Source organism: Pinus tabuliformis, chromosome X, assembly GCF_031772625.1.
Source record: "Pinus tabuliformis cultivar Carrire ecotype Pingquan chromosome X, CPIR1, whole genome shotgun sequence".
Classification (NCBI taxonomy): domain Eukaryota; kingdom Viridiplantae; phylum Streptophyta; class Pinopsida; order Pinales; family Pinaceae; genus Pinus; species Pinus tabuliformis.
The window spans coordinates 1,548,798,909-1,548,826,768 of NC_142308.1; the positions used below are offsets into that span (position 1 = coordinate 1,548,798,909).

At 33.7% G+C, this 27,860-nt stretch overlaps 1 pseudogene; it reads left to right on the forward strand.

Annotated features, from left to right (window-relative positions):
* Nucleotides 1–27,860, forward strand: LOC149145955 (uncharacterized; annotated as a pseudogene).

Consider the following 27,860-nt stretch of genomic DNA (forward strand, 5'->3'; position numbering starts at 1 on the left):
ATGAGGATCAGGACATTTGGGTTCGGCTTCGCTTTAGTTGCAATGTTACTCCTCCTGGTTGTGGACGCACAGAAACCCGGAGAAAATCCCAAGCTGAGGTGTTTTCTATACGACTGTCAATGCCCTGCTCGCGAATCTCGAAGCAAATACGGCCACGCACGGTTACAGCTACAAGACGTCGGTTCCGGGCACAACCACTGCCTACGGGGAAGCAACCTGCAGCCTCACCTCTGATTGCACAGTATGCCTTGTTCACTCCCGCGACGCTATCTGGCCCATGCGCGACTATGCCGTCGGTAAGTATAGTCTTATCCCTTTGTAAGTATAGTCTTACATGTATTTGGTAAAATGCTTAACCTGCGTAGGAATAAAATCCCATAAGGAGGTTGTCAATAAGAGGTGCAGGAAGAACATGAATACAAGCCAGTGAGAGAGGAGTAATTTTGAACCTCCCAGCACCAAAACCCTAGAAGGAAAACTACCCAAACCCTATTGCATTCTAGAGTATCTACAAATGGCCAACAGAGTGAGTTCCCTAACCACCACCACTTAATACAAATGGCCAACAGAGTGAGTTCCCTAACCACCACCACTTAACCCAAACTGTTAAATCATCATCAAACATCTAGACTCTTCATTCCTTAATGTCATGTGAACAAAATGAAACACATCCATAGAAAAATAGCCACATTTCTACATCACCTGGTTAAACATAAATTGAATCCATATTAATAACCTTTGTAGTATAAACTTTGCTAGAGCAATGAAGAATCGTAAAGTCCTTCGCAATACATACCAAGATTAAAATTATGATCGCTCCTTTATATTTCTTCTTTCGATTAGGTAGGGATCATAAGGTGCATGAAAAAGCAATCCCATTTTCCTTAGGTCCACACATATGCATGAATATATATAACAATGGAAAGAATTTTGGAAACAAAAGGAAGAAAATTTAATAAAGATTACAAATGGAATTTATGGTTGCTATATATATACTTTTGTATATTTTAAGTTGTCCAAAAATTAAAAAATATGATTAATATATTTATTAGCTCTTAGAATATTGTTTGTATAAAAAAAAAAATTACAATAAATATCACATTACTATAAAGTATATCTTAGATACATTACATATCATACGAGGGCATTAGATCACAATATTATACCTTACAAGCTACAACTAAAATCAAACATAGTAAATGTTTCTTAAATGAGGAATAATGAAATATCTTTTTATGTTATACAATAAAGGAAAAGATAAGTAAATATAAATCAATTGTTGAAGGAATACCCCTACCTATGGGAATAGGTATGTTGAGCATCTAGGAGTACAATAAGCATCCTAATAGATTAATTAAGTAGTAATACATGCTAACTAGTAAATTTTATTCTTTGACTATTTGAATATTGAGTAGACAAAGAAACTTGTAACTTTTGGAATTGATAAAGTGCCTACATCTCAAAGCCCAAAAATGCATACTTGTATAAACATGTAAGGAAGTGTTTCTTAACTTATGCTATTAAAGAGTCAACAAAATAGATGGATATATTCATGATATAAATGTTGACTTTTCATAGGGTTTTCTAAATAGATAATTACTTCAAATGATTTAATTAATGTTCTTATTCTTATCCATCATTAAGAAATTACACATAATAGATCAACCATATAACATATATGATAGTAGGATCATGAAGAGATAGAAAACCAAAGAACACAAGAGTTTACCCTCGGAAAACCCATATGGGGAAAACCCCAAGCTTTTCCTTAGAGAAATTATTCAAGTCAACAAAGACACTCCTAAATCATCTAGTCATTCATAAGGTCAAACTGATAGACAAAGAAAATGAAAGAAAACTTACTCTAGTGCCTCCTATTCAAGTTACAAATATGCCCACTAAACAAAAGTTGATTGTGTTTGTTGTTACTTTGGTACGCCACAGAAGATTAAGTTTTGTTACAAATATCATGCCTCAAAATATTCGTTATTGTCACATAGATTATGCCTCAACAGATTCATTTTTGTTACATAGATTATCCCTCAAAAGATTTGTTATTGTCACATAGATTATGCCTCAAAAGATTTGTTATTGTCACATAGATTATGCCTCAAAAGATTTTTTCTTGGTCCTTCATAAAATATTAGTCCTTTTCCTCATCAATGAAGTGCCTTAGACCTGCCCCTTTCTCTTGCCTCTGGAAGTTTGAATTTTGTTGAACATAAAAAATATAAATTGGTGGTATTTGGAGTAGTTCAAGTGCCTTATTAATAATTTTCTTGTTGTCAAAATGTGTGCCACATAACTAGGGCTGAATTGACTAGGAGGAGGGCCAACCTAGATGTTTTGGAGCCAAACCTTCATTTTTCTATTATTCAAATTTTCTGTTTTAACAAGGTCATGAAGAACATGCCATGGAATTTTTTTCCATTGACAATAGCATGAAGAACGTGCTTTAAAAATATGTAAATTACTAAAATAATAATTATGAATATTGACCGTAATTACAAAACTCAACACCCCCTCTTAGCTAGGGAGGTATTCATAATGACTATCTATATCCTCTCATGTTGAAAAAAATCTCTAAGAAAAGGTTATAAAGAATCAAATTACCATAATCAGGTAAACAATTGCGACACATGGTAAAAGAAAGTTACTGTAATCGAGTCAACAAATATGACACATGGTAAATGAGTAGCATCAATAGATTACCATAATCTAGTCAAACAACTTTGGCACATGGTAAGTTAGCAACATCAACATGTTACCATAATCTGGGTTAGTACCTCAGACCTATGGAATATCCTCACCATAGTATGGGTTAGTACTTTAGACACATGGTATATCATCACTATAATTCAGGTTAGTACTTAGTAAGTATATATCCTCACCATAATTCAAGTCAATACTTTAGACACATGGTACATCATTTATCATCAACTAATCACCATAATTTGTGTTGGTACCTCACATATGGAATCTAGGTTAGTCTTGGTCCACCATAATTTAGGTAAATATATTTGACACATGGTGAATATGAAAATACCACACTCTTGCTGAGTAATTCAAGGAATGATGTTAAACGAACCTAACACTCTAAGACAATTCTTCCTCATTCATGTTAACATACTAGACACAAGAAAAATGATTATCCAATCCGATACCATTCTCCCTAATTTAGGTCAATGTACTTGACATAAGGAGAATGTCAATCCATAATGCTCTCTCATCAACATTCCCTCTCATTATGAGGGGTGCTCTCAACAAGTCCAAGCGTTTCCTTGAAGTATACAAACTGTGCCCAAGGAAAATATGCTTGACTATAAAATAAAACTGAAGTCATATTGCTTCCTTCTATACCATCCCTTGGTATAGATTTGACTACGCTTCAACCTCACATCATGGTCACCCCATGCACCTAATCAAAATAGTCCTACAAGTATCCTCTAAATTCATAATGATTCTCAATTTTGAAATCTTTAAATTCATAATGATTCTCAAATTTTAATTCTAGCTACAATATACACGACCTTTGCGATGTTGAGTGCTGATAAAAGAAGTTATAATGGAGCCCAAACTGAAGCAATATCTTAGACGAACTCTTTCTTTCTTCAACTCACCCTTCCCAATATCAATCTGCAACTGTACATCATTGTTTGAGATGAATATCAAAATCATAACTAATTTTTCCATTACTAATTGTACCATGTTGGTACACCAACCCTTTTGCTAAGTATATCACAATAGTTGATTCTTTGTCATGGTGATTGGGTGCTCCTTCTCACACTGATACATATCCAGTTGTGGTAATTTTGGTTCCTCCCTCTGCCACTATTTTCTTTCATCTATCTAGCTTGATAATGTTAACAACAATCCATCATCTCAAATGTAGAGGTCCACTCCCTCTAATGCTAAAGAAAGGCATTCTAACTGCTCTCTCTATCACATGGGTACCTCTTCTTTCATCACCGATGAATCAAATATGATTAATATTGATCCATCAATCAAAGCCCAAGCTCAACATATCTACTTGTGATTGTACAAAGTTTTATTCAATCATGAGACTTATTCTCATGTATCGAAGAGCTTCAAGGTAGTTCTATGTACACTTCTTCTTCCTTAATTACTTAATTAGGAGAAACTAGATTTCCATCCACTTGGTGAAATTTACAAATCAATAGTTCTAAACCAAGTGTACCTTACAATTATAGAAAATTTATTGCCATTTTCCTCTCCCTTCTTCTAGGACAACGTTCTATTAGCAATTTTCACTTTGTACTTGTCTATGTTGCCATTTGTTGCATGCAAGAACTTGTAGATAGATCCATTTGGATTTTACCAATTTATTCCCTTCAACAAAATCTAGGAATACTTCAAAGTTATTGATCTTCCAACTCCCTCTGAACTTAGATCTCACCTAGTACAATATCTCTCGATATAAGCCACGATTCTAGAATGTCCTCTTATCACATGCTTCGATTTTCTCTTGCACTTCTTCTATCTACTACTAGAGCATTGGCATCGTTCAACACACTACGCTACTCAATAGGAGACCATGGAAGATTAATTACAACTAAGGAAAGGTTACAAAGACAAGATACTCACTTAAACAATGTAACAACAATGATAATAAAAGAGGAGAAATATACAATAGTTATATTTTGAGAGTTATAGGGAAATGTAAGCTCCCTCTAGATATTAGCCTTGTTCCATCCATCTTGTAATTGTATTGTCCTCATCCTCACCATCAACATGATTTTACACCTTCCTTACGAGAGTTACAGTTTCTTATTTTAGTGAAAACGTTAATTTAGCTCTTAGTATTTTTTCCACAAACCCTAAAGATTTCTTATTCAAGCCCTTTCAAATATCTATGGTTTTCAAACCCTATTTTTCCTATTCTTGTATCCATATATCAAAACCCTAGAATTGATATGTTCTTTACATAGGAGATGAGCTTTATCATATTCATCAATAAATCGAAGGAAGACTTGTTCAATGACTATCCTTGGTCTCTTCAAACCAAGTAACTATACTTTCTCCTAATCATTGTAGCAACAATAATATTTTGATCTTAGATACTTAGTATTTATTTCAATGGAATCCATCATTCTAAACCAAGCATTTGATATCAGTATCCAAAATTTCTCACAACAATGTATGTGGCACCAACATTTTAGAATCATATACATTCAAGAACATAGGAGAAAGAGTGTTTCTCGACTGATGGTTATAGTATGGTGATGTTGTTTGATTTTGCTTGATACTCATGTTGGTGTTGATGGAGCTATTGTTTGATTTTTTTCTTGTTGTTGGTTTTATGTGTTGGTGAACATATTTTGTACTATGGCTATGACATGCAAATATTTTTGTTGTTGCTCCTAGAGAGAGAGAGTATTTGACAGAGTTATTGTGTCTCCCACTTTCTTTCATCATGCAATGTGGAGCGAGAGAGTTTTAAACTTTTTGATATACTGAGATTAGATTTAGCTAGTTTCTGGGAGGAGTATTGTCTATTCACTTATGGTTACCATTGATGATTTTAACCCTTTCCCATTTATTTCAAAGGGGGAATGATCAAGGATATCAATTTTATGGGGTCAGTATCGGTTGCTTTGATTAGCTGGGGTTGTCATCAATGAAAAAGGGGGAGATTGTTGGTATTGGTGTTGTGTTTTATGGTTGGCATTGATGTCAAGACTCAACCTAGTTATGACTTTGTGCTAGATGTGCACTAGCTAGTACATGAGCTATATGATTGTTAGATTTGTGTGCATGTTTTTTACTTATTATTAATCCTTGTAATGATGAAAATGACGATTCTTATCATGCTCTATCTTTGTATTTTCTACTACGAAAGCTAAGAATACTATCCATTCTATTGGAGCTTGTAATCACTCTGAGGCGTGTTGAGTCAAAGTGTATGTGATCTTGGATGTCATTTTCATAGTATTGTATTTGAAGATGTAGTCCTATAAAAGTGTGTGTGAATTATGTTGGTAATTTTCATGAAAATAATTATTCAACCATGTAAACACACATTAGTGCAAATCGGTATTTGGTTTTCATAACTCCATTGGATTAGGTGAAAGATGTAAATATTGAGTCCTTGGAGTCTTTGGTGTGAGTTGATTTCTACAACCATGTAAGATATCTATGAAGCGTTGTTATTTATGTTCAGGCCCTTTGGTCAAGAGTCGTTCATTTGGTCCATGAGGAGTAACTTTCAGCAAGAAGGCTTTCTTTGTAGGTTGTTGATGATGATTATGCTAAGAGGGAGTTTGTTTGGTGTGTTTTCTAAGAAGATATAGTTTTTGTGCTTCTATGTGAGTGAGTATGGATGATCATGATTGTTTCTTTGGCCTTGCCTATGTATGTCCTACGACTATATTTTTTCAAGGATAATATGGTTGATTACAAGATGGTGCTATTACTCATTGAATTAGGAGAGATAGTGCTTCTCTATTGATGGTTATAGTATGGTGATGTTGTTTGAGTTTGCCTGATGGTGTTTTTGGTGTTGATGGAACTATTTTTTGAGTTTTTTGTTATTGTTGTTGGCTCTATGTGTTGGTGATCATATTTTTTACTACTTCCATGACATGGAGAGATTGTTGTTGCTGCTTCAGGAGAGAGAAAGTATTTGATAGAGTTATTACTACTCCCGCTCATTGTCATGCTACTATGGGGAGAAAGAGAGTTTGTTCCTTGTTGATATATTGTGATAAGATCTATCTAGTGCATAGGGGGAGTATTGTCTATCCAACTAGGGTTACCATTGTTTATTTTATCCCTTTATCATTGATGTTAAAGGGGAAGTAATCAAATTTATCAATCTTCAAAGTTCACTATCAGTTGTTTTGATCAGCTGGAGTTGCCATCAATTCCAAAAATTTAGATTGTTGGCATTAGTATTGTCTTTAATGGTTGACATTGATATAAGCCAGGTTATGAATTTGTGTTGGATTTGAACAAGTTAGTACAAGAGCTAGATGATTGTTAGCATTGGTGTGTGTTACAATGTTGTTGATGTGTGTTACATATGTTGAGTTTTAGATGATTTCTTATGCATATGCTTATTTGGTACAGGTATTGACCATGCTTGGTTTCAGTTGTATGTCGTATTGTCTTGTGTACGGTTGTTTGGTTCCACTAGATGATATTGGATTATGTGCATGTGGATTTGAAGGTTGTCGAGTAGCTTGAATTGGGAGTGTGGATATAACTATGTCATCTGGAGGACTTTTCATTGATGGTGTAAGTGTCAGAATGGTTGTCGAATGAGTTCTAGATGTCTGGAAGAGGTTTTGGCTAAGATGCATTTCATTACTCCCTATTCTTTACCCTGACCACTGGGAGGTAGGCCCATCCATGCGACTAGAGGACTCTAGCTGCTAGGAGGAAGGTATGTGTGTGCAGCTACAACTGAGATGTGCCAATTAGGAGCGTGTATCTGAGGATATGACCATGAATAAAAAAATACCTTGGTAAGATTGAGCATGAGTATAATAATACCATGGTATTTCCCTTGGTATTTGATTGGATGTGGATGAGGATAGGTTTCTATACATATGTGTATTTGTGTGTGCATGTGTGTCATGTTGGTTGAAAAAAAAAGTTTGGTGAGAGTGAAAGAGTGCTACAAGTGCTTGTAAGGAATATTGTACATCTGTAGTAGGTTTGATTAGTTTTCAGATATGTTTTCATTTTCATATGAGAACATAGAGAAGTTGCTAGGTTGCTCATGTTGAGAAGACCTGAGAACCTAGTTTGAAATATTGTGAAATGTGGTTCACATCAAGGATTTGAAGGTGCATAGGATTTATGCTAGTGGAGGCTAGAAAACAGTCATTAGAGGAGGATAATATCCACATATGGTGGCAGATAGTCGAGTAGTATCTGGGCAAGGCTTGTTGGTTGTGGAGGCTTCTAGCTTATTGTTTTCTGTAGATTTATATGAGAAGAAACTTCGTAGTTGATGGGTGCCAATAGACTATTATAGTAGTGATTCAAGTCTTCTACCTTATGGAGGCAAGCTACTCTATGTATAAAAAAAATCAGCTATTATTAGAAGATCTGAGTAGTGCAATGATAGGTTGTTTTTGACCTTGAAGGGTGTTTTCCATATCAACACTTGTGTCCTCTTGTGTGGATGTCTATTGATATTGTTCATGGTGTTTATTCTATTCTTACATTCTATATTTCTGATTTGATAATGGGTTAGTGATATTTGGAGTGTTTTCTAAAAGATTTAAAAATTTAATTAAAACCCTATCATCATTGATTCACTATCCCCCACTAAGTAGTGAGGCCATTTCTAACATATTCATAAGTAATCGATGTAATTAGAGTTGGTGCCTTGATTTACATCATAATACAAAAACAAGATTTGGTACTATTTCATGTTGAAGGGTTTCCACGTTAAATCATTGTGTTCAAATATTATGTTATTATTTATTTCTTATGTTTTGTTGAACAATTTATAATTTAATACATAACTACTTTAGGTAGAAAGGAAAATCTATAACTCACTGATTCGCTCGTCCCTTTTATCAATTCCTGATTCCCATCACTTTTATGATTTTATACTTTTTTAACATATTTGGGAAAGGAAATTATATGTGTTACTTAATTTAAATAGAAAATTTTGATATTATAAATTTTTTGTGTAACATTTATTTTTACTAGTACTTATATAGTCTATCAATTCATGATTTCATAATGCCTCTACCGAAATCCCTCACACTTCGTGCCCCAATTCCACCGTTACCTTAGGTACAACAAATATGTTGTAGTTCCTTACTGGTGGAACTATTCTTCAACTTGAGCATACAAAAACTACATATTTATATTTCATAATATTCTTGAAAATCCAATAAATTTACTAATTTTAAAAATACCTTAAAATCTACAATTAATAAAAATTACCGAACCAAATTCTTAGCCCTTCAACCCCAAATTACTCCCCATGAAACATATTCAAACCTCGATACCAATTAGAACATGTGAAAATTTAGGCTTTAGTTTCTTGGAATGGATTGTTTGAGTGTCAAGTCCTTGTATATTGTTAAAAGGGTGGTCCATGATAACTAGAAAATGACATTAGAAATAGAACACTTAATGTGCAAAAAGATTAATATTCTCTAGGGGTGATTACAAAGACAACAAGAAACAAAATGAAATATAGAGAAACAAGGTATGACATATGCCTTTATGGGTGAGATATTTCTTTCACATCTTAGCAATCAATTCCAAAGTGTGGTGGGTATCATCAGAGTTATACTATAGAGCTTATGAGATTTGCAAAGAGAGAAGCAACATGAGCTCGGTGCCAACTACCTAGAGAGGTATAATTTAAGGTAGAGTCCATTAAGACTTCGAAAGCATGAATTGAGGATTATAAGCATAGGAAGGCAAGTGAATCTATAGTGAGAGGTGGAACTACACTAAGAACTCCAGAGAGGAGAATATGTAGCTATGAGAAATCGTCTAGTGTTACAACCAAAATAAATTACCAAAACAAAAGGAAAGAGATATATTTGATGCAAAAATAATTTAACAAACAAAAATCTCCTACAATTGACCAAGAGGTCAAGAAGGATGATAAAGTAGAAGCATGATTATTATGAATTAATAAGTATTTAAGGGTTCATTATTAATCTGATAATATGAAAACAAGAGTATCCACCTTAAGCACTTCATGGTGTAAAGGTCACTATTTTGAAAGTTTGTGGGAAAAAATATATCCATGGTAAGGCATGATGTGGCTGAGGCTAGGTGCAATCCCCATATGATTTTGACAGCTTATGTGCATTTGGGTCATGAGCATTCAAGGCATGAGTTAGGCATGTTAGTCATATAAGGACTCATGTAACCTAGAAAATATAAAAAAAGAGTATCGATTTTCAGTCTGAAAGGAAAGGCTGATTATTGGTGGGAAGACTTGAGGAATGTCAACGACATAAGAGAAAAGGAGTTGTCCTAGAGGAGATTTGAGAGACATTTTTGAGAGAACTATCTATTTCAAAGATATTATGAGATCAAGGTCGAGGAGTCCCATGAGAAAAATCTAGGGTAATTGACAATTGATGTGTACATCAACAAAATATTTGAGTTGCCGAGGTATGTTACAAAACGAATGCCAAGGTAAATACCCAAAGGTATCGCAATGGATTCCCAAAGGCTTACAGATACATACTAGAGTTTGATTAGCCAAAAACCTTCGATGAAACCACACAAAGATGAAGGATTCGTATGAAAAATCCAATCTCAAGGCTAAGTTTTGGATTGATTAATAAGTAAGAGGTAATCCTAGATTTAGCAGAGAAGGGAAGAAAAATGTAGGGAATCAACCAAGAGAAATAAATGTTATGTTTTACACTCCTTTCAAGGGTGATTTTTACCCACAACCTACTATTGTTAGTAGTGACCATATTTCCAATCCAACAAGAGAGGAAGTCAAGGCGTTCCAAGGAGGAATGGTGCAATGATGGACATGTGCACAGAACCAGTTACTGAGGGATTATTCTCAACATGAGCAAAATGGTCCAAGGTTTTACAATTTGCAAGAAGAAGATACAGTTAATGATGTGACTCAAAACTTTCCATGAATCTATGCCACATTGGACAACAAATAGGCTCATCATCAATATTCAATGATCAAGATGGAAGGTATGGGCACTTATTAACATGTTTAAATTTTGATTGAATCACTATATAATTTCAACTATGTTAGCCCAAAATTCATGGAAAAGTGTGCATTATAGAATAAATCCCACAAGGAACCATGTTTGGTTTAGCTAGTTGCAAGAATCGAAAGGCGAATTACAAATGTACTGAAAGTGGAATTTGTCCTTATAAGGAGAGGATTCGGCTCTCTTAAGGACATAAAATTACCCTAATTTCCATGTCTTATGCATCCATGTGAATGTGAGAGGGAAATGTCTAAGTAGGAACTCTTGAGATAGGTCTTGTCATTAACTTATTTTTTATATTCTCAAACGCTCCCTACCATGGATCTGTCCAACAAACTCAATATCTTTGGTGAGAGAGGTAAAAAAAGGAGATGCAATATTAATAAAATATTTATAAATCTTCGATAGTATGTCTAAGATGAGAGAAGATGCTTCGCATAAAACTTTGAAAAGTGGCATGGCCATTACATATACCAAATAATAAAAAATCAACAAAGGATGGTTGTGAGTGGTTTTATCATAGTCTTTAGGACTTATTTGAATCTACTAAGAATGAAAATAACATTTTTTGGAAATAAAATCAAAGACATGGTCAATGAAGGGAAAGGGAAAATGATATTTCTGTGTGGATTCACTATAAACAATTGGATAGATGAACTTATCATTTAATAATTTATTTAATTCTTCCTTCACAATATATTATAAGTTAGGATTCATTTTCTTTTGATGCTGGTGAATAGACTTGTGACCCTCTTTTGTGGTGAGTGCACAAAAAAACATGTACTCCTTTAATACCCTTGTAATACCATGAAAAGGAAGCAATGTATTGTCTTTAAATAGTGAGCAAATGATCCTGGTGATTAGATGAAACTGAGGAGTTGAATTTTAATAGTTTTGAGGGGTTGATTCTAGCCATCTTCAAGTTGTTTTGATCAAAACTTATAGTAAATAATTATGCCTCTAGATTCTCATGGTATGAACTATGCCACTCTAGGGATGACCCTTCTTTTACCCCATCAATGTTGATAGCAACAATATATTGGTTTTGTAGAAAATTATGAATTAAATCACCTTTATCAACCTTCTTTCTACTAACGGTGGTTTCTATTGTACACATAGTATTTGGTGATGAGATCTTAGAATCCGACTCTTCTTATTCTACTAGTGTCTGAAATTCATCATAAACAACATATTGAGTTGGGATATATCATACAAGTTGTTTTGGGTATAATGAATTGGTGATTGTCATGCTTCCAACCCCACAACTCATATTCACCATAAATCCAACATGAAATACACGATACAAAACCCATGTTTTTAGCTTCAAGTTGTAGAAAAAAAAAGATCCAATGCACTATAAGAATAATGGATGGTAAAATTGGTCATATTTTTTAATAATCATGTCCAAATGGTTAAAAGTTAATCTATATGCTTGGACTATCCCTGAAATATTCCCAAAAAATCCCTGAAATCTGCCAAGAAATCCTTGAAATATGCCAAAAATATCTCTAAAAACTAGCTCACAACTTCTTTACAACCAACAAATTCTCAATGAAATCTCTAGTAGTGTCCAAAAGTCCCAACACTAGGAAACTAGGTAAGTGGGTTTTCTTGTGATATGGGTCATATAAAAATGATCCAGTTATCTAAGAGATATATGAAATTATCATGATCCAAAAAAATTCTTTATAATTTTAGTATTAATCTAATTTTATTTCATAAAAAAAAATAAAAAATTGTCTTTAACATTTTATTCTTATATAGTTTTCTACAAATTTATTTTTAACTTTTTTTTTATAGTTTTTGAAAACAAGTTTAATCTATGAGCATTATGACCATAATTTCAGCTACAATGAAACTTACAATCAGTAGGAAGCTCTAGAGACATGGGGGTTATGAAGCTCACTTAGGTGAGACATGTGGGTTATCAAGCTCAATGATGTTCTAGCTCACACTGAGTTGTGTGAGACGAAACTTCCTAGCTAATGGGTGTCAATAGACAGTTATAGGAGTCTAGTCTTTGAGCTTATGGAGGCAATCTACTCTATGTATAATTTTTTTCAACTATTAATATAAGATCTCAGTAGCACATCAACTGATGGTCTTTTTCCTTAGTAGGGGTTTTCAACCAGAACACTTGTATCCTCTTGCGTGGATATATATTGATATTTTTCATTGTGTTTATTCTAGTTTTACATGTCATATTTGTGATTTGATGATGTGTTAGTGATCTTTAGAGTGTTTTGATGAAATATTTAAAAATTTAATTGAAATTATATCATTATTGATTCACAACCCCCCTCTTAGTAGTGATTCCATTCCAATGCAATCAGAGTTAGTGCCTAGATTTACATCATAATACAAAAAAGGGCTTTGACACTTTCTATTGTGGAAGGATTTCCACACTAAATCATTGTGTTCAAATGTTATTTGATTTTTTCTTTCTCATGTGTTGTTGAACGATTTACAATTGAATACACGATTGCTTAAGGTAGAAAGGAAAATTTTTAAATCATTGATTAGCTCACCCTTGTCAACAATCCCTTATTCCCATCACTTCTATGATTTTGGACTTTTCTAACATGTTTGGAAAGGAAATGATATGTATTACTTAATTTAAATAGAAAATGTTGATAATATAAAATTGTTGTCTTACAATTATTTTTACTAGTAGTTATATAGTCTAACAAGTCATGATTGCATAATGCCTCTACGGAGCTTCCTCACACTTCATGCCCCAATTCTCCCCTTACCATATGTAAAACAAGTATGTTGTAGTTCTTTACTGGTAGAACTATTCTTCTACTTGAGAATATAAAAACTACTTATTTAAATTTCAAAATATTCTTGAAAATCCAATAAATTTATTAATTTTTAAAATATTTCAAAGTCTACTATCAATAAAAGTGACCAAACCAAATTCTCGGAAATTCACACCCAAATTCCTCTCCATGCAACATATTCAAACTTCAATACCAATTAGAACATGTAAAAATGTAGACTTTAGTTTCTTGGATTAGATTGTTGGAGTTACAAGTCATTGCATATTGTTAAAATGGTTGTCCATGTTAATTAGAAAATGACATTAGCAATAAAACACTTAATAGTAAACAACATGCAAAGTATAACATCCTCTAGGGGTGACTGCAAAGATAACAAGCAAACAAATGAAATAGAGAGAAACAAGATGTGACATATGATTTTATGGGTGAGATATTTCTTTCACATATTAGGAATCAATTCCAGAGTGTGGACAGATACCATGGGAGTTATAATGTAGAGGAGAAGCAACATGATCTATGTTTTAGTTACCTAGGAAAAGGCATAGGAAGGAAAGTGAAGGTATACTGAAAGGTGGAATTCCACAAAGTATGCTAGAGAGGAGAATATGTAGCTATAAGCAATTGTCTAGTGTTGCAACCAAAAGGAATTACCAAAAGAAAAGGAAAGAGAAATATTTGATGCAAAAACAATTTAAGAATGAAAAGCTTCCTATAGTTCAAAAAGAGATCAAGGAGGAAGAGAAAGTAGAAGCATGATTATTGGGAATGAAGAAGTATTTAAGGGTGCATTATTACTATGATAATATGAAAGAGAGAGTATCCACTTTTCATCACTTCGTGGTGTAAAGGTCACTGGTTCAAAAGTTTGTGGGAAAAAGTTTATCCATGGTAAGGCATGGCGTGGTTGAGGCCAAGTGCAATCCCCTAGTTATTTTGATGGATTGGGTGCACTTGTGTCATGACTACCCAAGACATAGGTTAGGCATGTCAGTCATCCTAGGACTCATGTAACCTAGCAAAAAAAAATAGTACCCATTTTTAGTATGAAAGGAAACAATGATTATTGGTGGGGAGACTTGAGGAATGTCAAGGAGATAAGAGAAAAGGAGTTTTCCTACAGGATATTTGATATACATTTTTAAGAGAAATTCCTACCTAAAAGGTATCGAGAGATCAATATCAAGAGGTTCCGTGAGAAAAAACTAGGCTAATTGACAACTGATGTGTAAACCAATAAATTCTTTAAGTTGTTGAGGTATGCGCAACTAAAGAATGCCAAGGTAAAGATCCAAAGGTATCTCAGTGGATTTACAAAGGCTTATAGAGACATAACAGAGTTTGATGAGCCAAAAAACTTAGAGGAAACCATATGAAAATGAAGTATTTTAATAAACAGTCCAAACATAAGACTAATTTGTGAATTGGTTGGGAAGGAAGAGGTAACACTAGATTTATAGGAGAAGGGAAGAAAAATGTAAGACATCGACCAAGAGAAACCAATGTGAACTTTACCACTCCTTTCAAGGGTGGGTTTCTCTAAATATCTAACATTGCTAGTAGAAACTAGATGTCCAAGCCTACAAGAGAGGAAGTCAAGCGGTTCAGGAGAGGAATGATGAAATCATGGAAATTTGCAGAAAATGATTTACTAAGGGATTATCCTCAATATGCGAAAAAATGGTCCAAGTTCGTACAATGTGTAAGAAGAACATACGATAAATGATGTGGCTCATAACTTGCCATGAATATATGTGACATTGGACAATATATAGACTCATCATCAATCTTTAGTGACCAAGATGGAATATATGTTCATTAATTAACGTGTTTCGATTTTGATTGAACCACTATCTAATTTGAGCTATGTTAGCCCAAAATTCATGGAAAAATGTGCATTATAGAAGAAATACCACAAGGAACCATGGTTGGTTTAGCTATTTGTGAGAACCAAAAGGGGAATTATAGATGTAGTGAAATTGGAATTTATCCTAAGAAGGGGAAGATTCAGCTCTCTTAAGGACCTAGAGTTTCCCCAATTTCCCTATCTATGCATTGAAGTGAATGTGAAAGGGAAAGTTCCAATTATGAACTCTTATAATAGGTATTGTTATTATCTTTTTTTTATATTCTGAAATGTTTATTGGCACGGATATTTCCAACAAACCTCAACATCTTGGGTGAGCTTGGGTGAGCAAGGAAAACAAAGGAGATGCAATATTACTAAAATATGTTATAATTATTGGATTGTATGTCTACGATGAGAGAATATGCTTAGCACAACCCTTCTAAAAGTGGGAAGGCCACTACATAATCAAAATAAGAAAAAATCACCAAAGGATAGTGGAAAGTGGTTTTATCCTAGTCTTTAAGACTAATTTGGATCTACTAGGAAGGAAAATAACATTTTTTGGAAAGAGAATTAAGGACATGGTCAATGAAGAGAAAGTGAAAATGATATTTACATGTGGCTTTATTAAGTTCCTTGTAGTCAACAAAGGTTATCCATTTTCCATCTCTCTTGGGAACAATAACCACAAGAGATACCATTAACTATATGGAATTGGATAGATGAACCTAGCTTTTAATAATTTCTTTAATTCTTCCTTCAAAATATATTTTAAGGTAGGATTCCTTTTCTTTTGAGGGTGGTGAATAGGCTTGTGATCTTCCTTTGGGGTGAATGCACACACCAAGATGTACTTCTTTAATATCCTTGTAATTCCATGCAAAAGAATCAATGTATCGTCTTAAGATAGTGAGGAGATGATCCTCATGATTAGCTGAAAGTGAGACATTTATTTTCAACAATTTGGACTCGTTATTTTCTACCCTCTTTGGTTTTTAATCAAAACATATAGTAAATAATTATGCATCTAGATTGTCATGGTAAGAAATATGCCACCCTAAGGATGACCCTTCCTTTAGCCCATCAACGTTCATAGCAAAAAAATATTGATTTTGTAGAAAATTTTCTATTGTACGCATAGTATAGGGTGATGAGAGGATAACATCATCTTCTCTTCTTATTCTACTTGTGTAGGAAAGTGATCATAAACAACATATTTAGCTAGGGAATATAATACAAGCTATTTGGGGGACTGCTAATTGATGATTGTCATGTTTCCAGCCGCATAGCTCATATTCACCATAGATCAAAATTGAAACCCATCATACAAAACCCATGTTTTCAGCTGCGACTTGTAGAAAAAAAATAAGATTCAATGTATTATAAAAATAATGGATGGCGAAATTGATCATATTGTTTAATCATCATGTCTTGATGGTCAAAAATAAAGATATATGCTTGGATTATCCCTAAAATATGCCCAAAAACATCCTTGAAATTTTCCAAGAAAATGCTAGAAATATGCCAAAAATATCTCGTAGTCAATAACTTTTTGACAACTTGCAAATTCTCAATAAAATCTCTAGCCGTGTCCAAAATTCCCAACAGTGCGAAACAAGGTAAATAGATTTTTTTGTTATTTAAGTCTTTAGCAACATAAAACAAACCTATAAAAATGATTTTGTTATCTCGTAGATATACAACATTGTAATGATCCAAAATAAATCTTTATAATTTTAGTATTAATCAAATTTTATTTCATAGAAAAATATTCTATCTTTAACATTTTATTATTATATAATTTTCTACCAATTTTATTTTTAAAGTTTTCTATATTTGTTAATAATAAGTTCAATTTTTGAGCGTTATGATCATAATTTCAGCTATGACGAAGCTTACAATCCGTATGAAGCTCTAGAGACATGTGGGTTATCTGGCTCAGTGATGTTCTAGCTCACAGTGAAATGTCAACATTTGATTGTGATTCATTAACGATTTAGAGGGTTGTTTCTTTAATTCATAAAAGTGTGAAGGGCCAGATCTACTAGACAAGTATAGGCATTGATCTTGCACGAGACTAAGTGGGGTGCCATATAGAAACTCTCTGAATTGTTGCTCGAAACTATAGCGTGCTAAGATGTTTTTCGATAGGAGGATAGTTTTGCAAAAATGCATTTTCAAAATTTAAGAAATGAAAACAAACGATATATATGTAATAAATTTGTAAAGTTTAAATGTACCCAACAAATTTATTACAAGAAATAATAGACTGGTAATTTTATAGATTGATCATGATTAGTGGGATAACATTGATCATGATTAGTTGAATAGTGACTCTTATTAACTGATTTTAACATTTTTGAAAGAGTAGGTGTTATTTGTTAGGTATCATAATTAAGCTCATTATTAAACATCTTGTGAGCTAAAGGTGAAAAATAACCTATTGTACATTTAGAAGGGGATTCACAGTCTTATATTATTTTATTTCATTGTTTTGTGCGTTACCAGAACTTAGAATCTATTGACAAGTCAGCACTTAGAGATTATTTATTGTAAGATTGATTATTTATTTATTGTAAATTCTATAGTTTAAACTGAAATTTTAGGAAAATACCCCACAAAACTTAGGGTCTACATATGTGAATCAAAGAATCGAATAGAAAGATAACTAAAAATTATTTCATACGATGCATGATATATGGTTTTTACCTAAATATAAAACAAGTATAACACAAAATAAACTAGCATATGCACCAGATGTTGCAAAGGAAATGTCGTAAGGCATAAAGTGTGGAAGTATGACAACATCAGCATGTGAATGGACGTACATGGAATGCTCCCTATAAGTAATGGCTAAAAATAACTACATAGACTCGACTTCAAATATTCCTTCCATAAGAAAGATCAATTGTAAGGTGATGCCCCCCTTACGGGTATTTTGTTACAGTTAAATAAAGGTAGAAGTTTCCTATCTCATTGTTTGTATCTTGTGTGTGATTTTATATTGAAATCTATTGAGTTACTTAATAAATAGTACCTTGGATAACACTTTCCTCACAAGGAGTGATTGTTAGAATTTTACCTATGTTTCTCTAATTGTGTTCAACCTTCGGCAACACAACAATACACTGCAAAATCCCTTAAACAAAGAAGCATACCCAGCAATAGCCTTGGCCTATGTGGAGATGGGTTAAAGGTGTAGTCAAATTCATAATCAACATGGTGCAAAAGTGATGGTAGAGTTCACATTTCTGAACTTATTTCTCCTTGAGCATTACTTTGCCTCAGCAATCCGTGGGACCTACACCCTCCACAAGTCCGTAGAGTCTTGGGATTTTTGCGACATATTGTAATTAATGTGAATGTGTAGCAACATTAAAATACGTGTGTGAGTTATAATCGTCTTATAGATGTTGTATGCATGTATGTTTGCCCTAAGTTAAGAGTGTTTTCCAGGCTCAGAGCCATATTTAACATGGATTTATGGTTTAATTTAGGGATTGACTTTCCTTCAATTAGCATTTTTTTTAGTTTTTTTCAAGGACAAATATTTCTTTGGGAAATGACCACAGTAGAGAAGGATTCCAGATTAAGAGTAGTTGCACTTTCCTAGGTAGGTGATACTGTTTACAACATTTTTCATGCAGTTAGGTGCTTTATCATATACATATTTAGCCTTAGGGTTAGGAGTTATCTCTTATATTTTTGTCACAATTCTCTAGTTGTGAAGGGAATTAGCAAGAAAGGTTGACTTATTCAAAACAGGGGAATAGGGGATGGATTACTAAGACAATTTATTGCTATAGATTTGGGAGTGCATATTTTGGGATGGTTGTGAAAATGATGGTTGTGAAAATGTTGGTGGCAGCATAAGATGAGCAACAAAAAAAATCTTTTGGAGCACAAGATATTGGCACCAACAGAGAACAAAAGTAGTGTATGTTTCAAATCATCAATTCTTAGTAAATTTCAACATCCAACTAATATTAATATAATTAGCATTATTGGTAGCATTATAAACCATATGGGAGAGATTTTGTGGATCATAAACATATGGTTGATTTAGAAATGGAAGATTAGTATCTGATTTACTGTGTGCTTACTACTGTCCCACTCTTTTCACTTTACTATTTTAATGTAGAGAGAACAAATATCATGACCTTACATGGTTCGATTTCGGATCTGATAGTAGCTTTCATTTATAGGAGCTTCTAATTGTCCTAGTATAGTTTTCTATAAAATGAAAACAATTCTAAGACGGTTATAATCCTTTGGAAAAATGTTTAGGTTCATATTTTACAATTCTTTTTTTTCAATTTCCAATGTTTAGGTTTTGATTTTTCCAATATTTCTTCTTTTCCCTTCCATTTTAATGTTGAAACAAAATACATCATGGCTTGGTTTGCATATATAGATTTATGAACTGATATGTTGTGTAACTATTATATATTTTTTTAGATTTTGGTTAGAATTAATAAACAAAAGTAGGTCCATTTCTTATTATTTTTATCTAGAATTGATTTTTGAACATATATATTTGATATTCACAACTCAAACATCTAATTCTATAGCTTTCATATTTTTATATGCAGTGATATGGAGTAAAGAAAATCACCCATAAGTAATATTCAAGTGATGATATCTACGTCAATGTATGCTTCAATCAACAATATGATCCCTTCTTTGATTTATTGCATGGATAAGTGATGTGTCTCGCTTCGTAACTTTCTTATTAATGCCCTCAACCATCGTAATGTGAAGTATAACTTTGGTATGATCATATCTAATAAATCCAAAGATTGAATGTGATAAGAGTGGGAATTTATCTTAATTTTGGTATTACATTATGCCTGAAGGTATCCACTACCAATAGAAACCTATTACCTTGATCAAATATTTTAATGCACATGACTACAGTGGTATTCAAAGCATTGAAAGAGTGTTAAGGATGTTTCCAGTACCATGACATTGAATTACAAATAAAAGAAACAATGCCATCCTTTACCGTCACTATAGCAAGGTGGGATCATGAAACTGGATTAATTAATACCGGAGGGTCATGCAGGGGATGGATCACTAAGACACTGCACATGTCATCTATTAACTTATTATACATCAAAGGATTAGAAGTTTGTCATTTTTCCTATTCTTTGATTGAAATATATGAGAGAATTCACGTTCCTACCCACGCTAAAATGACCTATTTCATAGTGAAAATTAATGAGAATATTCAAGTGATCATATCTAAAATAATGTTTGCCTCAATGAGCAATCTGATCTCTCTGGTGATAATGAAATTTTATATTCAAATCTATTGAGGTACTTAATAGATAGTACCTTGGATAACACTTTCCTCATAAAGTGTAATTGTTATAATTTTACCTTTGTTTCTCTAAACATTTTCATCCTTTAGCAACATAGAAATACACTGCAATATCCCCTAATCATAGAAGCATACCGAGCAACATCCTTGGGGTGTGTGCACATGGGTTAAAGGTGTAGTCAAAATCAGAATCAGCATGGTGCAAAAGTGATGGTAGAGTTTACATTTCTAAAGGTATTTCTCCTTGAGAATTACTTCGTCTTAGCAGATCCATGGAACTTGAGCCTTCCACAAGTCCTTAGAGTCTTGGGATATATGCAATAGGTTGTAATTAATGTGAAGGTGCAACAACATCAAAATATGTGTGTGAGTTATAAGCATCTTATAGATGTTGTATGCATGTATGTTTTCCTTAAGTTAAGAGTGTTTTCAAGGCTTAGAGCCATATTTAACATGGATTTGTGGTTTAATTTAGACATTGAATCATATTCAATTATTGTTGTTTTGGATTCTGTTTAGGGACAAATAATTGAGCTCCCATCTTCTCTGCTAGAGGCATCAAGTTCCCTATCCTCTCAGTTAAGAGGTTTGGCTATCATCAACATCAAGCCACTCGAGATTTCACTGGTACCTAATCGATATAGATTTCACTAACAACAACTAACACACTATTAATTACTACACAAATATGTACATAAATTAGACTATCAATCTCGGCCTCTGATGGATCTCTTATGCCATCTTGCCCTGCGATGTGCATTGACATGCCTACTCTTTTCATACTCATACAACCTTGCAAACAAACGAGCAAGCTCAGCCAATTTATGAGACTGAGAAGAAATGATAGATGTTGTGGAAGGACTATGAGACAAGACAATCTCATACCCATCTCCATATGAGCTCATTCCTTCTGCCATTAGCTTCCAAAACATAGCTTATCCACCTACTCTTCCCGTGCTACCAGAAGCATATACTTGTTTATAAACCGTATAGAGAGATTTCATGGATCATAAGCATACTAGTCGATTTAACAATGGAATATTAGTATCTGATTCACTTTCTACTCACTACTGCCCCACTCTTTTCACTTTCCTATTTTAATGTAGAAAGAACAAATATGATGACCTAGTTTGCATGGTTCAATTTGAGATGTGATAGTGGCTTTCATTTATAGGAGCTTCTAATTATAATTTGGATTCCATTACTCATGCACGCTATAAGGTCACAGAGTACGGGGATCACCTTCTCGGCCATCTCTCTGAATTTATGCAGGTAATAATATTGTCTAGGTTTCTAGATGTTTGTAGATCTATGTGGTGTTGATTTCTATTCTCACAACCATGTTCATGACAACCTAATTTCTACAATGATTGAAGAGCCTATATTCCATTGTTTGGTCAAAACAAAAAAACACAAAATAGTTGGTTAATGGTGGCATTAGACTCACTTATACTTCCCCCATAACCCCCTTATAAGCAACCTATCTAAATATTTTAAGGTGACTTACCTTTGGCTTCTATTACTTCTTGAACCCTCTCCTAAGGAAAATGTCCCAAGCCAATAGGAGATCCAAGGCCTTGCCTTTGGCTTTAAGGCTAAGAAGAGACTTCCATACCTAAGGGGAGATTTCCTAAGGTCTAATCTAGCTAGGATTGATAGGTAGGGATGAAAAATTACGAACTCATTTTGACAAGTTAAGTGCTAGTTATTTCAAGATTAGAAGTGCATAACAATGTGAAGCTATAATAGGTAATCTCACTTGAATGAACTGTAGAAATGTAAATCACCATGAAGGTGTCGAACATATACTCAGTTATGCAATGATAAATATCCATGGAATCAAATTATTTGAATCTTCTATTTACCATTGTATTTCCAAAATTCCAATTGAAAGTCAGTGAAATAAATTGTCCATTGCTATTGTTTAAAGACAAAGAAGGGAGTAGGGCAAAATTTGTATCATTCAACTACCAATCCAATGAGTATTATCTGTGTGTGCCAAAATGTTATCAACAAAGAGGAACAATGAGCTGGTGAGGCCCATGAGAAGGCTTGTTAGTTTCCCATCGAAAACATTGGATTCTACACATGTTTTCACTACATTTAGCATGCATAAGTCCGTGTTCAATCATTTACATATATTTTTGTAATAACAACATTGATAAGGAATGAATTAATGTGCTGCTAGTAAAATCCATGATAAAATAATTGAGCAATTTTAACAAAAATTACATGCAAATAAAGTTCTGATACCAAATTTATGATGATATCATGGCTCTTGTGACAAAATATTTACAACGAAGGTGGCAGCCCTTATTGGTCTTCCTGCTTTCAGATGATTGCCTTCAAAAATTACTCTGACAGGTGGTGCATGCGTTGATGAGTTTAATGATGTTGCCGTTTCATTTGATAAAAAATGTGCATATTTATTAGAAACCTTGAAGCCCACACTTCCTCGTTTTAAAATGGGTTATGCAAAAGCCAAGCCTTTAGAGATTGCCATAATGTGTAAAAAGATTCCTATCCACAATATCATCCCCGCCTTTAACCTGCATCTCTTGTGGCAGAATTTTACATATGCCACTCTGTAGATTCAATTTGCCCGTCCACTAACCATAGTGAATTACCATCTCTGGCATTGATCTAGATAAATCTAACTTTGTCGCATGAACAATGAGTTATTTCTTCCACTCTTCTTTACTTCCTACTTCTCTCTCAAATAGAAATTCAAAAGATTTTAAATCATCAAGAAAAAACAACAATCCCTCTGTCTACCTTGCTTACCTCCTCTTTTCAGCCTTCCACTTGTTGCCTCAACATCAGACTGAAGGTTTTTTTTCCTTCATACCTTCAAGATTGATATTCTCTTCTGTACCATCTGAATCAACGCCATTCTAACTTTCTGATGAACCATTTTTGGAATTTCCTGCAACGTGTGCATCATCCCATGATGTTTGCCTATTTCCACACCTATTCTCTTTGTAGAGCAGCTGATTTTTAACTTCAAACCGGCAGTCATCATCCATTTTTGAGGCTAAAATAACTTGATTTTGCAGTCATCATCCATTTTTGAGGCTAAAATAACTTGATTTTGATCATGCTCACTACAGCCTTATTTCTACAATGATTGAAGAGCCGAGCCTGTACTCCATTGTTGGTCAAAACAGAAAAACACACAATAGTTGGTTACCAGTGGCATCAGATTCCCTCATAATTCCCCATGACCGCCTTATAGGCAACATATTTAAATATTTTAAGGTCACCTACCTTTGGTTTTTGTTACTTCTTGAACCCTCTCCTAAGCAAAAGTCACCCTCTCCTAAGGAAAAGTCCCAAGCCAATGGGAGAGCGAAGGCCTTGCCTCTTGCTTTAAGGTTAAGAAGGGACTTCCTTACTGAAGGGGGATTTTCTAAGGTCTAATCTAGTTAGGATTGATAGGTAGAGATGAAAATTCTGAACTCATTTTGACATTTCAAGATTAGACATGCATAACAATGTGAAGCTATAATAGGTGATCTCACTTGAATGGACTACAGAAATGTAAAACACCATGAAGGTGTCAAACATATACTAAGTTATTCAATGATAAATATCCATGAAAAGAAATGATTTGAATCTTCCATTTACCATTGTATTGCCAAATGCCATCAGAAAGTCAGTGATATAAATTGTCATTGTTGTGGTGTGGGTGGGGCTATAGGGATAGGGTGTTTCTTGTTGTTGTTTTGATAACGGAGGATTGCATGAGAAATACATATCTATGCTTTGGGATTTTCATTTGTGTAGTAGGAAAGCAAACAAAAAGTAAATAAATAAATTGTGTTCAATATATGGGTAAAAATAATTTTCTATACAAAATTCAATTAAAAAAACTATTTTTAAATAAATTTTATAGATTATTTGAATAATATTAAATCTATTTTTTGAATAGTAATATAAAATAATTTTGTGTTTTAATAATCTTTAAATTTAGTCTTTGAATATTATAAGGTAGTTGTTTTTAGTGAGAATTTTTGAAAGTTTTTCTGTTGGGCATATTATAACCTGGTGAGAATTTTTGAAGGTTTTTCTGTTGGGCTTTTTGGGTGTAATTTCTCTAAAATCCAACAAGAATTTATTTAAATCACAAGTGTGATAGGTAATCCCTGCACAACCAAAATGGCCTGGTGTTCTTCAATGTGTTGAATCCATACACAATCAAAAAACTACTTTAAATAACATCAACCAAAATTTTACTTCAAATTTTTCTTTTGAATTCTAGCAAAAAAAAGTCCAAAAAACACACTAAATACAACACCTATCCTCAAAATAACAAAATCTTGGCAAACTAATCCACAATCAAATTCCTATAGTGAGAGAAAAAGATTAATTATATATGATGATGCACTAACCCAAATTTCTGGTCCATAAAGTGTGACTAACTTCCTCCGAATCAATTTTGTTATAATTACCTTGTAAACTGTGTCATCAATTAAACCTACAATCTCTCCATTATTGGTTCAAGTTGTGGCAAGCTGTAGTTCCAAAAATTCATGAACTATTCTGTATTTTAAATTTCTTTGTTGGTTAAAATTGGCATGAAAAATTAAATAGTTAGATAATGATTTTTTATATTTTAAATTTCAGCCCCGGTTAAATTAAAATACTGCTTAACCAAAATTCTATATGGCCAAATAAAATTAGAGTTACTAAGTTATCATCAATACTAATGTAATATGAATAAAATTAGAGTTACTAAGTTATCATCAATACTAATGTAATATGAATATAGGAGTTGTCTTTAAAGACAACTCCATGAATATATGTCAAAGGCAGATTTAAAATATTTGGAAAATAAAAAATACATGAGCATATCATTGACAGATTTAAAATAATACACGATTATATATCAATCACAAATTTAAAATATTTAGAAAATCACAGAGATATAAACCAAGTGAAATAAAAAGTGGTTGATTTTTAATTAATTTAGGGTTGTAATTTAAAGTTCTCAATTTCTTTCTCTAAAGTTTTAGAAAAATTCATATAAAAACTTTTATTATTTTTGGGAGAATTTGTACCTCTCTGTTTTTCAACCCTCCTAGAAACAAAGTCAAATTAGAATTTGGGAATTCTGTATATAGGTGGCCCTAGGTGTGAAATAGCTCTATTTCCATGAACAAAAAGTATATTAAAATAAACCTAACAAATTTTCTATATTAAAAGAAATATGAGAGATGGTTAGTAGATTCCAGTGTTTTACAGTGAAGTCAGATAAAATAAAATAAAATAAAATAAGTATCTTTATTTCTAAATTAATTACAAAATAAATTAAATAATTACTTGAGAATAAAATAAATAAAATAATTATATTTATATCCAACTATTAATCACATAATAAATCAAATAAAATACCTGAAATATAAAAAATACCATGCATACATATTACAGCTAAAACTGCCCAGATTTTACAGTTATTAACCAGCGTTTCAATTTATAAAGCAGTGTGCCGTGTGGCTGTGCAGATTTTACTGATCGAGGATTTGTTAATGCTCCAAAACTATACGACCAAGTGGCAGCTGCAGAGGTCCTAAAATCCGCGCAGGGTGAGATTTGTCCCATTATTTTTTATTTTGCTTCAATTTTACTTCCTTTAAGTTAGTGGAATTTTATTAAAAATCTACTTCCTCTAAGTTAGTGGAATTTTATTAAAAATCTATTATACAACTGTAATTAAATTTAAATAGACAAAAGAAAACTAAGAAATTGAAAAGCTTACAAGGGCCTCGGATTATCAAGATAAATACTAACAGCGGAGACAGAACCCAAGAACATCACGGAAGAGATGGAAATGTGGAGAGAAGTTGGGGGAGGAGAAGGAGAAGGCCGAGTCAAAAAGCAGTCGCTGCGAGGAGAGGTGTTGCCTCCATTACCTCAAGATAGAGGGCGTGTACCAGTTCCTCTGCAACTCGTGTGTTCAGGTGACTCATTGCCACATGTACTGCCCCTATGTTCTGATGACTCATTGCCACATGTACTGCCCCTATTGTCTAGATGACTGCACTACCTCCGCCCAGGGTCTCTTGAAATGCTCAGCCTGTCCTGGCAACGTCCATGTCAATTGGCATCACATGGCGGCCGCGATCCTGCCCAGGGTAATGCCCATGAGCCAACCCTTCCTAAGTTTGCACTGCCAGAGCCCTAATTCGCATGTCATGCCGTTTGCGCAGCCACAGGCAAGGCCTAGACAAGGCCCCCGAACAGGAAGCTCAGGAGCGCCCACCGTTGCTCCGTTAACTAGCAGTCGGATTTTGTCTCGGCCAAAGTGGTCTTAACCGTGGCTAGAATTTCATTCGCTTCGATTCACAGGGTCGGGGTAACTACGAGCTTACTAGACTTGATAATATATATATATATATATATATATATCATAATATCCGACATTTCACTCTGAAACTGTTTAATAGTTTAACATCTCATCAAACTCTGCAAAACTGTACACAATAGCAATTAGGTGAGTTTATTTCAAAGAGAAATCCCTTACTGCTTAAGAAATAGCTGAATCTGAAAATCATACATGGAAAAATTTTGACATGCCTCTATGAGATTTGGACTAGAGATTGACTAAACCCCATGCAAATATAGAAGAACTATCTTGACAAGATAAAAAATAACCAGATGTTTGTGCAATACTTTGTTTAAAAAAAAAATTGATAACATGAAGTGATAGCAAAAATAAAAAATGATGAACCATACTGACGGGTGGCTGGTTCCAAGCTAGTGAACCACTAAAGTATATATCTCATTAATAAGAAAAACGCTCTTAAGAAATTTATTAATAAAATACACTAACCACACATGGTAAAACATGACTTCGAAAGTATAATACTAAAAGTTGTACTGTTCGTAGCGCAGGAAACACGTCTCCATATTGAATATAAACACCGACGGTATCGTCGTACAAGGGCCAGATGGGCGTGACCAAGGCATACTGTGCAATCAGAGGTGGGGCTGCAGGTTGCTTCTCCGTAGGCAGTGGTTGTGCCTGGAACCGACGTCTTGTTTCTGTAACTGTGCGTGGCCGTATTTGCTTCTAGATTCGCGAGCAGGGCATCGGCAGTCGTATAGAAAACACCTCCGCTTGGGATTTTCTCCGACTTACAGCCAGCCGTTATGACTATTTTCCGCTGCGGTTTCTGTGCGTCCACAACCAGAAGCGAAGCCAAATGCCTTGA